This window comes from Rattus norvegicus, chromosome 7, assembly GCF_036323735.1.
Source record: "Rattus norvegicus strain BN/NHsdMcwi chromosome 7, GRCr8, whole genome shotgun sequence".
Lineage (NCBI taxonomy): Eukaryota > Metazoa > Chordata > Mammalia > Rodentia > Muridae > Rattus > Rattus norvegicus.
Window position 1 is genome coordinate 105,453,024 of NC_086025.1, and position 14,709 is coordinate 105,467,732.

General features: G+C 41.9%; 1 protein-coding gene across 5 annotated transcripts in view; it reads right to left on the reverse strand.

The window, feature by feature from the left end:
* The window catches only part of Fam135b (family with sequence similarity 135, member B), a 268,886-nt gene that overhangs the window by 183,193 nt on the left and 70,984 nt on the right, over positions 1-14,709 (reverse strand). The window contains exon 2 of one of the 5 annotated variants that reach the window (XM_039080216.2): positions 5,751-5,890. The exons of the other annotated variants lie outside the window; for them this stretch is intronic. The gene's annotated coding sequence lies outside the window, so the exon portion shown is untranslated. The remainder of the gene's footprint in view (positions 1-5,750; positions 5,891-14,709) is intronic. 5 annotated transcript variants of the gene reach the window in all.

Consider the following 14,709-nt stretch of genomic DNA (forward strand, 5'->3'; position numbering starts at 1 on the left):
AGACCCCTGGGAGACCCAGAAAGCAGCTGCTGGGATGATCATGGATGTAATCTCTTTCACTGCTCTCCTCAGCTGTGGGTTGCCATTCCTCCCTCTCATTGCCACAGATGTACACAGCTAAATCAACTCTTAGTTCATTTGTTGACCAGTACCATTGCAAGACCCAACATAAATAAATCTAATAATGCAAATTCAGAGACATATTTGTAGCAAAGTATATTCAATATTCCTGCATGAAAATCAAATTTAAGTGGACATGGTGCAGTTTATCTCTCCACCCATCATAACCTTATTCCACAAGCAGAGGGTAGGTGCAGAATAAATATTTATGGAAAACGTCATGGATAAATAAGAACCAGTGCAATATCTTAGCACTCACTAATGAGTAACCAGTCACTCAGTAAACATTTCAGAATGGCACTCTACTTTTCTGCCATGTGGCCAGACCATGAAGAAGACAAGATATAAAGCAGCATATGCCACCAGTGCATTTATTGTGTTTCCCTTTGACCTTCCAAGTGCTTGAGGAGGACATATGTGGGATAGAAGTTTATTAGTGGCAGTAGACTTCCAAACCTAAGACTAACCCTACTCCCAACTGTTGATCCACTTTCTCTCCAATCCCTCTCTCTTTGTAGCTCTAGGACCCAAGTCCCATCCTATGCTGGGATTTTTTATTTTTGGTCTTGGACCCATACGGGTTAGTGAAATGTCAGATTATCTCATAGGTACAGTCAATGCACACTATGTTTCTTACCCTATGTATGAGGATTTTGAAGCCTTCAGGACAAGTTCTCCTCTACCCCCTGCAGCAATATTTCCTCCATATTCCCTCCAATTGTCATCTTCTGGCCACCAGCCAGCTCACAAAGTATCTTCTGCTTCCAGCACACTGGAGCTATTTCGTAACCCAGATAAAACTCTTGTCTTCCCGATTCTGGATACAGTCTCAGCTGTTTGAACCTAACATCACTATCATGAAAAGTTCTTTTTCCTCCAGATTCCTTGGTCAGCCTGATCCTTGAGACTAGGCAGATGTGTTGATAGGCCATCAATTTTGGGACTACCAACCTTTGGTTTACTTGTTCTCATTATAAATAAAGAACCCATTGCCTGAGGTATATTAAGCACAATTATCTGAACATACCAGCTCTAAAGATGCTTCTATTATTATGTTACCCTCCAAATGTCTGGAAGCAGCAGATGTTGGCATTATACCTTTTACTGGTGTATAGAAGTTGAGCCATTTGCTTGAGTGTCACTCACTAAATCAGAAGAAAAGCTAGATTGGAGCCTTTGTGTAGTGAGCTCCTTATCAGAGTAGAAACATTCTTTCATGATGAAACGGAGAAATGAGACTTAGGAAATAAGCAAGCGTCACAAATGCTGGAAGCAGAAACTATCAAGATTCATTGGGGCTCCTCTGCAAGGTTATAGAAACAATAAACAGATTCTAGGGCAAGGAGTAATTCTCTACCCAACCAAATTTCCCAAAAGAGAAGTTTTGGCTTGTGAGGAGCTCTGGGGATACAGTTTTTCTAAGCCATCATCAACACTGACATGGTTTTGTCACTAATGCAGCTGCCTGCAAGTTGTTCATGCTCCTGTAACACCAATCAAGTCATTGCTACCCCAGGCTGGACACTGGCAGACTTGATACTTTTGTCAGATCCCTATCTGAAGTAAATAGTGTTTGCACTAAGTTTCCCAGAAAAAGGCTTACAAAGCACAGACCCATGACAGCTTGACTATGACCTTGATTCCTCACAAAGCCAGGAGCCATCTCCAAGTTAGCACTTTTACACCATGCTTCTACACTGGCACCTCTCCAAGAAGAACTCGGCCAAAGGAAATCACTGGAATTCAATGTTAAATCCTTAACTGTGTTAACATAGAAATAGAGAAAAACACCTAGCATGTTGAAAGTCACACATTTAAATCAGGCTTGGAATTTATCCATCTTGTTTGAATAATGACTGCCTTTATAGAACTGCTCATCAATCTCCTGCCCCCTGGCCCAAGAGCCCCTCCCATGAAGTTAAGAGTTCTACCCCTATTTGCTTCTCCAGGCCTGCATTAAGGAACCCTGCAGGCCATAAGCATAAGTGGCACTTTGCTACCTGTGAAGATATTAGCTAATTAGAGTAATTCACACTAAAGTGAGAATGAAGACAATAATTGAACAGGAAGGAGGAAGGTGGCAATTCCGAGCAGTTGCTGAATAAATTGCATGTACTCAGTATCATTGGAGTTCTTTTGAATCATGAGGTAAGCACTGCCAGTCAGACTGCCTAAGTCCGTCACACTTCCTGAAGTCCTCCTGTATGTCACAAAACCTAGCTACTCCTGTGGGGGTATTTCTGAATTGACATGAAGCAAATAATATTTTAGAAATAGGTCCACTCCTCTCCTTCCAGCTCCGTGACCTTGGATAAGTAACCAATGTTTGATGAGCATTTGAGTCCTCATCTGTGGACCATCTGACTATTTGGGTTGAGATGGGTATGTCAGAGTCCTAGAGAGAATAAAGGACAGGGAGATACAGGCTCAGACTAGCCATGATGTCCTAGAACTCATTGCTACTGACCCCGGTAGATAAACTCCAACATCTAGGAAAGCAGTAGTGCCGGAAGCCAGGACTTTCATTTATACATACAAAGAAGCAGGCAAGTCAGGATATACCTTGAAACATTAAAAGGAAAGGGGGTGGAGAACACATAGCCAATCAAGGCCAATTATTTTACAGATACAATTAGGCCACTTGCTTCCTGCCTCTTGACCTCTGTTTCTAGTCCTTTGCACACTGCTCTTTTTAAGCTAACCCCTGACTGGCCCGGTGGCATGTTGCCAGTACACTGAGTTAATGTTTCACCTACCTCCTTGCAGCTTTAGCCTATAAGGAAAAATATGTCCTGAACCCAAGAGTGATTTACCTAATGAGATGGCAGTTACATTAATTATATTTAATGTTTCCACTTACACAATAAATTTGCCTGCACAGCCCTGCCATTATCTCTGCTCTCTAGCCCCTTTCACAGCATGTGCGTCTTTGAGAAATTTTAGCAGCTGTGCCAGCCCCAAAATAGAAGGAACACAGCTCAGAGATGCACCTGCCTGGGTAGCCCGAAGGTCTTCTCCTATTTTGCATTGCAAATGCCCTCATCTCTGAGCCAACATAGAATGTTGGAAAGCCCAAAGAACTCTGGGGAAGGGGGAAATGAGGGTCAGGAATACCTGTCTTACATCTATACTCTGCTACTGACCACCTGGGTACCTTTGTCCAAACTCTTAGAGCTACAGAGGTTAGACCTAAGTTGGATGGATTTGACCATTTCAGGTCCCAGATGAGCATCTCTATGAGTCTGTGTCAGATAGCAAATCTATCTTGAACACGTTATATGGACTAAATGAAGTGCTTGGATCTAGGTCTTTACATATGAGGTGAAAAGTTCTACCTACACTATGAGAAGAGAAAGCTGAAAAGGACTGTACTCCTAAAGTCGTGCTTGAAACATTTCACTGTTGCTTAACAAATATGATGTCAGGCAGAATAGTAACCATCATGGCCCTTTATTTTGATTACCTGAAAAATAAAACTGAGAGTTGCTTTTTCTATATCTGTGGCAACTATGATATTGTATAAAACAAAAATTCTTTAACACGGTCATGGATTATAGGCCTTTGTAAGAGTTAGCTTTTTCAACTTGATAATTTAAAATCACCTGGGAAGAATCTCAATGAGGGATTGTCTGAATTGGTGTGGCATTAGGGCATGTCTGTGAGGATTGGTTGAGTTTGTTCATTGATATGGAAAGAGCCCCTAAAAGCAGATAGAATCATTCTCTGGGTATGGTTCCTGAAACATATAAAGAGAATGAGCCAAGACGTGTGAGCGCGCATGCATGCATTTACTTCCCACTCTCGCCAATACATGTGGCTGGTTACCTGTAGTCAGGCCTTGACTTCCCTGCAATGACAGACTATAAGCTGGAGCTGTGAGCTAAGTAACATTAAAGTTTCTGCATTAAAGTTGCTTTTGTCAGGACATTTTTATCACACAGACAGGAAAGGAAACTGGGACATCCGTGTTCAACAAATTCAGGCAATAATTTGTTGATGTCTTTCAAAAGATAATGGAGATGTAATCCTAAACCTTAGAATTCCTTGCAATGAATTATACCATGCTTCCCGTATAGGTGCCTCAGTTTACTGATTCATGCAAGGAAAGGGTTTAGGCTTACTCTGCTTCCTGGCCTTGGCATTAGACTTGGTCACAGTTCTTGCCCTGCTTGAGTTTCTGCCTTGGCTTCCTTCAGTGACTGTGACCTGGGCTATGTAAAATAAATAAACCCGTTCCTCTCTGAGTTGCTTTCAGTCAGTGATTGATCACAGAAATAGTAAAGTAAACAAAGACATCACTTCATGGGTATGAGATTCTATGTCAAACAACGAACATGACTAGGAACTAGGGGACATGAATGCAAACCATGCATCTATACTCAGTGTCAATACATCATGCATTTAGAAATGGTTACTATCATTTTGTGACTTTTCTCTCAATTTAAAATGCAATGTGTGTCATCATGTTTGGGTAGTGTCATCATTGTACACTGTAGTGATTAGCAGAACCTAGATTGGCATGGGCACAATCTGTTGGGAATTGTCTGTTATTTGTGGTGAAAATTCCCAGCCACTATAAAGTGGCCCCTTTTCTGGCTGGAACCCTGCCCTTTGTGAGTGAACCAATAGATTCGAGCAGTAGCCTGCATTTATCAGGTTCTACCTTCTGCCTGTGGATACGATCTGCTGCTTTAAGCTCCTACTGCTTTGACTTTCCCACCGTAATGGAAATGAAGTAGGTAAACCTTTTTCAGTGGGTGGCTTTTGCCTGGGTGCTTTATTAAAGCAGAAGGAAAAACAAAAATAAAACTAACAAGTACTCATACCTCAAAGCCCAGTAAAAATGAATATATCACTGTTAACTCCTCAGAGACCTAGTTACCATCATTTCATAGGACTTCTAGGTTCTGAATTCAGGAATGCCTGGTGTTGTGTTCTTTGACCTGGCTAAGACTCTCCACAAATCAAGCATCTTTGCCATTGACAGAACCCCAGGGGTTTGACATTCAAAGTTAATATCCATGCATTTTTTCTATGCAGACCAGACATGCATTCTCCAACCTCAGAAAATAAGATTTGGTGATTCTGTACCTTTCCCAACTTGTATGGATTCTTCTGTTTAGCCAGGGCGGCAAGCACACCCTTAGAAAATGAGATCTATCCGTATCATCTGAAACAGTGATAGCTGCTCCAAGACCCTGAGCACTCCTGGAACCGGGCACTAGAGTTCACCCGGATATGAACTGCAACTGGCTTCTCTCCCTCATCCCCCAGTAATGCAAACTCAGAGGGGAGCAGTTGTTCCACATCTTTACTTTGCTATTCACAGCCCACTGACCCCTGTGACAGTTTGTTTCATGCCTTCTGTGAAATGGGATGTTATACTACAGTGAGCTCATCAGAGGCCAGTAGATCATGGTCCAAGGTGTGAGCTCCAAACATGGCATCTAAAACTTGACAGGTCTCCTTCTGACCCCATTTGAGAAACAACCCTGCAGAGAAAGCAGTGACTGAATGGATTTTCAAGGATATTTATGTGTGTCTGTAGTCAAAAGGATGCTGTTAAAAATAGCAGGGTTTCTATGGATGATTTCATACAAATCTGCTCAATTTAAAAGGCAAAAACTTACCTCCCTTTCCTGCTCTGCAGGAACCAGGAAACTGAGAACAGGTGCACAGTGTTCATACAGGTGAGACACAGATATGCACCAAGACCATCCAACCTCAGTCACCCCAGGGAAGAGGTTAGCTTTATCCACCTCAACTCAACCTGAGAATGGAATACAAATTTTGTCCTTGTCATTCTGTTGCTGAGAAACACCATGATCAAAAATAGCCTGGAAGTCTAATGAGAAGGCTCAGCAGTTCCCAGCACTAGCTGCTCTTCCAGAGGTCCTGAGTTCAACTCCCAGCAACTATCTGGTGGCTCGTGACCATTTATAAGGTGATCTGATGCTGTCTTCTGACATGTGCATATATACGCAGCACAGCACTCAAACATTAAATAAATAAGTAAATAAAAGCAGCCTGGAAGAGGGATTTATTGCGTCTTACACTTCCTGGTCACAATCCATCACTGAGCTATATGAGGATAAGAACTCAAGACAAGGACGTGAAAGAGATATCATGGAGGGAAGATAATTGGGGGATCACTGGTATACTCACAAAGCTTTCGTATAGTGTCTAGGCATATTTGCCTAGTGATGATGCCCCCACAGTGAGCTAGACCTCCCCATATCAGGCACCAGTCAAGATAATCTCTCACAGACGTGGCTACAGGACAATAAACTCAAAGCAATTCTATGGAGGTTCTGTCATCCCAAGTGAGTTTAGGTAGTAACAAGTTGTCAATAAATTCTAACCAGGACAGATTGGATATGGGGAAAATGTAGCTAGAAGAATCTTGAGGCAAAGGGGCAGAGGATGTATAAAATACATTCTCCACAATGAGGGACACCCATTTCCTTTAAGGCAGCATGTTAACGCCATGCTTTTAAACTCTGATAATAAGAAACTTGCAGCATCCAAAAACACAGGAGTGACCAGATTGTTAGAGAAGGTAATGTGTCACTTCGCTTTGATTTCTAGAAGTATTTAGCACTCAAACTTATGTATCTCCAATCTGAGCCTCTCTTTCCTCTACCTTGAAGTTGGTACATTCTCTGACAGCTTGTTGCTCAAAGATTAACTGGAAGAGAGTTGCCAGTTGAACTTGGATAACAGATGTTCAGGATTCTAAATCAAAACGCATTCCATAGTTTTATGTTGCTTGTAAATATCAACTCCAATCTTTCAACTAATATAATAACAGGTTTTTTTGTTGTAGAGTGTCATTTTAATTGAAGTATATGTCCATATTTCCCTATCACAGTGTCAGTCAAGGTCTAGGTTCCAGCAGACTTGTGCATCCCATTCCCTTTCTGTTTTAGCATTTGGGCACCACTAACACACATGATCCTCTTACACCCTCCCCTATGAGGAGTACGCTGTTGATGAACTCCTTTGACAAACAAGACAGTAAAAGGCTCTGACAGGGGATTTAGTTATTACAGCAATAGAGTAGTGTTCAAATCCAATCAATATAAAGTAGGACTAAGCTCCCATCACTCCCCAACCACTCCTTGCAAAACAGGATTTCTAAATCATCCCTTAAGCACCAGGCCAGACAGATCAACAGCTTCCCCGAGGAAAGTACTTCTCAACCTTTCTAATGCTGCAACCCTTTAATACTGTTCCTCATGTTATGATGACCCTCCCAACCATAGAATTTACTTCATAACTGTAATGTTGCAAGTTATGAATCATATTGAAAATATTTGTGGTCTTTTGATGACCTTAGATAACTCCTGTGAAAGAGTTCTTTGACTACCAAAGGAGTCATGACCCAGAGGCTGAGAAATTTGAACATTAAGAAAAGTTGCATTATGGTATGCTTCATTAGGAGCATAGTGTCTAAAGATTTTTACCACCAAATCCTCACTGTAGACTCCATAGATAATAGGCAGGGACCTCTACAATAGTTCCTTTGGGGAAAAATATTGATGTCAAAAATCCTGAACAAAAATATTTTCCTTCTGTAACAGAAATGTCTGGAACAATGAAAACACAGAGTCTACAGAGAATGACTGTTGGACAAAAGCATCAGCTCTCCTCAGCACTCACTAACTCCCTAGGATGACAAATTGCAATCGACTGACACAGGTTCCTTGTGTGCAAATATCATTTATGTCAAAATTCTCCACCAAAATATCCATGTCAGATTAAAACAACCCCAACTCCAGAAGGCTCTACATGGTAAAAGAAGGAAAACTCATCATCTCACAAGGAGTCCTTTGGTCTCCTTGGAAGCAAAGGCATAGTCTTGGAAGGTTATAAATAGATGCCAACACGTATCACTATCATCTGAAATTGCCTAGGTAAACACACACTTTTAACTTCCCCTTAAAATGAATCAGTCATTCACAAGTTTCCATTGTTTCCCCAAAGCCTGAGTGCTTCCATTAGCACTGCTCTAAGCAAAGCCATCTTTCAGTCTCTAGTTTCCATTCATATCTATTCTCTAGAGTTTCTGCAGCATGTTTAGCACTGTGTGAGAATCCAGCACATGTGAAGTGGATACACAGGTGCTGGGAGTGTAGGGATCTCAGTGCTGGAAAACAAAGCAGTACTTGGCTAGGATCATTCCTAGAATCCCAGGGAATCCACAGATTGAACATGTCCCCCAAAATTCATGTGCTGGGAACATAATCCTCAAAATTGCTTGTAGGAGCATTTAGAAGCCTTTGATGTTATTAGGATTGGCTATGCTAGAAGAAATGGAGCCTAAAATGAAATTACAGGGTTTTTGGAAGACAAGAAATGCAAGTTTCTGCATTCTTTCTGTTTCACCATGTGAGGTCCTTGACCATATTATAACACAACAAGAAGACTCTTGAAAAACACAGCACCTCAATACTGGTTTTTGCAGGCTCTGGAACTGTGAACTGAATGGAGCCTTTTTTAAAATTTCTGTGGTTTGTATATTCAGTTATAGCCAAACTAAGTGAACTAAGGCAAATTGGGTGGAGAAAGTATATGTCCAAGGTAAGGATCCACAGCACAGACATTTCAGCACTGACCTGCAGCCTTACTGGGACAGAGTGCTGCAGACTTCTCTGTGCTGACTGCAGGAGAGTGACCTAGAGTCAGTTGAGGAAGAAGATTGAGTGCCATGCCTCAGTACCTGCCTAGTTTATCCCAACCTCACCCTCCTCCCACCTCTACTGGAAGCAAGTGGGAAGAAGAAAAGAATGGGAAAAAGCGGGGAGATTAGTGAAAAGCAAGTAGGTCAGACGCCCACTCCCAATAGCTGGGGAGAGGGAGCTGCCTGTGAGGGATCCCCTTTAGTTTCTTCACACATGCTGTCCAGTCTTTATGTAAGCCAGCCTAAGTCAGGGAACTCCCTGCCTTCGGGAGGCTGGCAAGGCTCTTTGTCCTTGGGCTATACCAAGAATTATTCCAGTCTCAAAGGAAGTGGCCTACTCCCCTAATTTTAAACAAATGACCCTCACAGTCCTGTGTCTTGTTCCAAACATCCACAATGTATGAGAAGTATTAGCATGAGGACCAACTTTCTATTTTCAGTTTATTTTCTACTGATGGTGACTTTATAAGAGCCGCACCAATAACCTCTGACAGAATTCCACAAACAAGTTGATAAATGACTTGGAAGGCCCAAGCAGAGCCCCAAGGATCCCCTAACTGAATGCTTATTTATAATGTTGTAAATATGATACATTGCAGACTAAAATAAAATTTAGCATTTGAAAATAAAAGGATGCTGTGCTCAGCTAGATTTTTTGGGATATTTGATTGAATCGACTTCTGGATTGCAGGTCTTCTCAAAATTTGTGGCATGATATTTTCCTATAAGATACTACAAAGCAGACTTAGAACAGAATTCATTATTGCCTTCTCTGATGCCTTCTCAGATAGTGGAACTCTTATCATGCCGGACTTCGCCTGTCTATAGTACACACTGAGAAAGACTGATCCGACAGCTCTGTCACTCTGAGAAAATCATTAAAACGTTCTAAGTCTTAACTGCCTCCAGCACAAACCTATGCTGTAGCTAATAACAGTAGAAGCATGACCACATAACATAAAAGGCTCACAGTACTTTATTCATCCCCCCACAGATGCTGACAAGCTTAAGAGGACCTGATATGTTGTCTGGCCCAGGCTCTGAGCCAAATGCCAGCCAGTCTCGGGTATGTTTCTCATTTGTTTTTGTTTTTTGTTTTTTGGGTTTTTTTGTTTGTTTTTCTTTTGTTTTGTTTTGTTTTTTTTTACTCTTTAACAACGGAAAGAGAAAACAGCCTTTGGCCTGTATTGACAGGGCCCAGGTCTGGGACACCAAAGGATGGATCTGCTGTTTAATGCTGAGTTTTCCTGTAGAGACAGGAAGCAGCCGTCTCTCCTTTCTCTGGAGCCAGGTGATGAATATAACAGACAAGTAAGAGATGTCACTTGTGGATAATATATCTCAGGGCAGAGCCACCATGTCAGGCTCACCCCATCAATTCTGAGAATCGTGGGACTTAAGTGGTGAATTTCCTCAAGGCAAACATGCATTCTGGGAATTTCTGCTGGGCTGACTTGGAGACAGCCCCCGCCCGCCAAGACCTGCATAATGTACCCAGGATACCCAGTCACTATCAGTTGCCAATTGTATTCTGCACTACTGTCTCCAGGAAAGAGGAGGGAAGTGTAGCATTCTTCTAGCAATAGAACTCTTATGCACAGAAAATAGAAAATAAGAGAAATGAGAAAGAGTTAAGGCTCCACGACTAAATTGCTGGGGTCTTAAATACCTGCAGCCTAATGTACTTGGGATATTCAGATAGAACTAAGCCTCTGTTCCTAGGAACACAAAGATTTGTGGTACTCAACTTGATCTTACAAAGTCAGGGTCCCTACAATAAGGAATGGCTTGTTTTTTCTTGGAAGATGAAATATGTTCAAGTAATAATGATATTGAGCCTGGCCAGGACATTCACCATGGATCTAATCTCATGCTCATCAGCTATACCCTCCGTAAGTCCCCTCCACAAAGGAAGAAAATGTTCTCTATCAAAGATGAGGAAACCAAGACACAAGAAAACTCAGACACTTTTTCTAAACCCTATGGCGGGAAAAGACAGGGCTGATTCTTCACATTTGAAGCCTGATGTCCCAAGATGCTACTCCCAAGTCCTCATTCCACTCTCAATGAAAACCTTAACAGTGCAGAGCTCACATAAGTCTGGAAGTGTAAGCTTCAGCCCAGCTGACATGAAAGTCTGCCCTTAACAGCCTACTGGTGCTATATAGTATTTTATGCTGGTAGTGGGCATGGGTGTCTCTATGGTACAAGGACCATGGCCAGAAGCTCCTGGGTACCACACAGAGCTATCTCAATGTGCATGACAGATAGAGAAAGCAAGCACCAAGCCCTTCTCTGCCTGTGGGGCTCAGATACTATCTGGAAGTGCTCAAGGGCAAAAGAAAAGTGTAAAAGAGCTGATCTTAGTGGCATAAGAGGATCCTGCCCCAGGACTTCAGTGATTACTGAATGCAAAGTGTACTATGATAAGCTGACCCTGAGATGGCTCCAGTGACCCTAACCATGGAGAGAAGCCTTTGTGCAATCCTCTCCTGAGATAAGACAGCATACATGCCTTCTGCTTCTGCTGAGCGTGTTGCTTCTTACCGGTCCTGATATTAAAAGGAAAGAAATCAGTGTCCATTTTGTGAACCATGCTATAGAAAGGAGACAAGGGAAGGTTTGGGATTACAGTGTGCTTTAGCTGAATCCTTCTAACAATTGAGAGAACCTGGATGTGGAACTTCCTCAAGAAGATCACAACCAAAGCAACTCCTTAATGTCAGATTGACTTAACCTCACCAAAAACTAGAGTCTTCAATTAAGGATGTTCCTGCTCTAAAGTCACTGACTACTGGTAGTTTGCTTAAATGCAGTGATTTACCTTGTTTTTTTGTTTTTGTTTTTTTGTTTTTGTTTTTTTTTCCGGAGCTGGGGACCGAACCCAGGACCTTGCACTTGCTAGGCAAGCGCTCTACCACTGAGCTAAATCCCCAACCCTTAAATGCAGTGATAACTAGCACTCAGCATACCAGATGTCTCCAAGGCACAACTGTATAGCTCATGTACTCTCCTGGCTCTGATCCTCATTTTCACTGTGAGCTGCTCTTGGGCTCCAATCACTTCATAAAGATGAATCTAGATCCCCCTTGCCTCTGTGTCAACCCACAGGTCCCTCCTATGCCCGGCCTCCCCACACCCATTCTCACTTATCCCCACCACCAGGACATCCAAAACAGCTAAGTTATTGTAAAAAAAAAAATCACTGGTCATAAGGAGAAAGGAAGAATATACACTAGCCTTTTCCATGCTTCCTGGAAATAAATGTCCTGAGATTCATCTCATTCTACTCACCAGGTACTGCTCCACATGCGGCAGATGCGGCATGGCCAAAAGTCTTTATGAAAGTGGCAAAGTAAATCACAGAGAGCAAACATGGGTCTAGTGATCAATGACCTCAATTGAGTGAAGGGTATCTGGGATATTTGATAATGCAAGGCACTGATAAACCTTGGTTATGCACACATACACAACACACACATATTCACACACACACACATACAATGTACACCTACACACATCAAAACACATACACGAGTGCATACAAACACACTTGCATACAAAAAAATATATGAAAACCACTTTACTATCTGAGATGGCTCAGTGATTTTTCCAGCTACATAGAAAATAGAATATCTGATGCTCTTTCCTAGGGTAAGTAATCTTTGACAAGCCTCTTGACTCCCAAGTTTTCTCATTTGCAAAATTGAAATCACAGCAGGGTTTCCAGGCCTCATGGGAAAGGTGGTAGTAACGAGGGTAGAAAATGGTATGCAATGGAAATTCCTGAGTAAGAGGTGATTGGTTTTTCCAATGCAGACTTTCATTGCTACGCTCTAGTTCATGGGATAAAGAGGCAGTTTATGTCATCAAGACATCTGGCAGGCTAGAATTCAGACATCGAAAAGCAAGAAGGTGGTCCTTGATTCCAAACTTTTAAATGAACTTTTGAATTGGATGAAAACTACTTCACAGCAAATCACTTAACTTAGAGCTTCACAGTGTGCAGACAGGAGTACGAATGCCAATTGCAGCATCTCTCTGGACAACTAGTGCATTACCTTGACACGCCTGTTCTAATTTCACATGGTGGCTGTGATAAAATATCCTGGCCAAAGGCAACTACAGACAGAGTGACTTTATTTGGTGTACAACTCTAAGGTACAGTTTAGTCTTCAAGAGAAGCCAAGACAAAACTCAAGCAGTTGCTTATGTCATGGCCTAAGAGCAAGAAAAAAATCCTCCCATATTTGTTCGCTTAATACCTGTGCTCAGCTAGCTCTCTTCCCTCCTATATAGCTCAGTTCATGCTTCAGTTAATGCAATGATCACTGCAGACAGGTTCACTGGCCAAGTTCATTTAGCTAATTCCTCATTAAGACTCCCTTCACCAATGATTCTAGTTTGCGTCAAGCTGACAGTTAAAACTGACTACTATGCTAACCTTAAAATGAGGAAAATTTTTATTAGATTAGAGCAATTTTATGAAAATTAGCCAAGAGAGGAGAGGAATTTTATTTACTTATTTAATTTTTAGCGATGAGGTACTTAGCTCTCCTGCAATTCCCTATTCATCCTGTATACTAATGCATGAAATGGCTTAGGAGTCGCTGTCCAAACAATACTGTGTCTTCCTCCCTGGATCAAGTTTCGGCAACAGAAGGTCTCCAGACTCCCACCAGCACCAACCAGTGCCCTATCAAAGGATCTTCAAGGTTTCATGGAGCTGGAAACAGAAACCACAGAATAAGGACTGAGAAACCAATGACCATGAGACCAATGCTCCATATGAGAAGGTATGCAATGGAGCAGAGCATGGTTCTGTGATAGAAGAACTTTCCTCTAACATATACAAGGCACAGGACTCAATCTTTATCAGTCATTGCAAAAACAGTAAAGGAATTTAAGTGTGCTTCTAAAGCAATAGATGGTCAAGGATGGGCCACAAACTCTCTTTATCCTGATCTTTACTACAAACTCACAGGAAAAAAAAAATGAGAAGAAACTGGATTTTGCTGTTTTCATCCCTGGTTGGGTGGTTAGAATGGAAGTGAGGTTTCCCTATAAGTAAGGAGCCACTTTTTTCTAATTTTGGATTACTGAGCTGTGACACCATGAGCAAAGGAAACTGCCTCTGTACCCAGTCTACTACAGGTGTCGATGAGTAAACTCGCCCTCCCTGAGGTAGAACTGACGTTGACTGTCACAAAGTGCTCCTTTTGATCCAAATTTAGCTGCTGCTAGTGACAATGATGAAAGGTTTAATTATGGAAACTTTGCCAAAGAGGGAATTTTGCAGGGCAGCTCTCTCAATTTAGAGTTTGGGAGCTGAGACCCAGGGCAGGAAATGACAGCCCTGAACACAGAACCTCATGTCATAGCTTATGTAAATACTACTGGATACATAGCATCTTTCCTCTGCCTCACAGCCATCCTCCTAAAAACAATCCACAAATTCCTTTTTTATCTTAAGTGATGAAAGTGGTTGGAGAGAGAGAGAGAGAGAGAGAGAGAGAGAGAGAGAGAGAGAGAGAGAGAAAGAGAGAGAGAGAGAAGAAATAGCTGATTAGCATGGAGTCCCTTTCCAGGGGCTATGGCTCCCAGGGTCGTTATATTTCTCTCTCTCTCTCTCTCTCTCTCTCTCTCTCTCTCTCTCTCTCTCTCTCTCTGTTTCTCTCTCATTTTTTTTGTCTGTCTTTCCCCTTTATCTGCATACAGCTATAGGTTTCACACATAAGTAAAGGTAGTAGAAATAATAACTATTTGCTCTTATAGTAAGTATCTTAGTAGATCCCTCTTCTGAAATATGACTGCCTGCATCTTATCTATCAGACATATCCACTAGCTTCCCCATGTTTAGAAACTAAAGTCCAGTTCCCAAGTATGACCTTCAAGGTCCCACCATC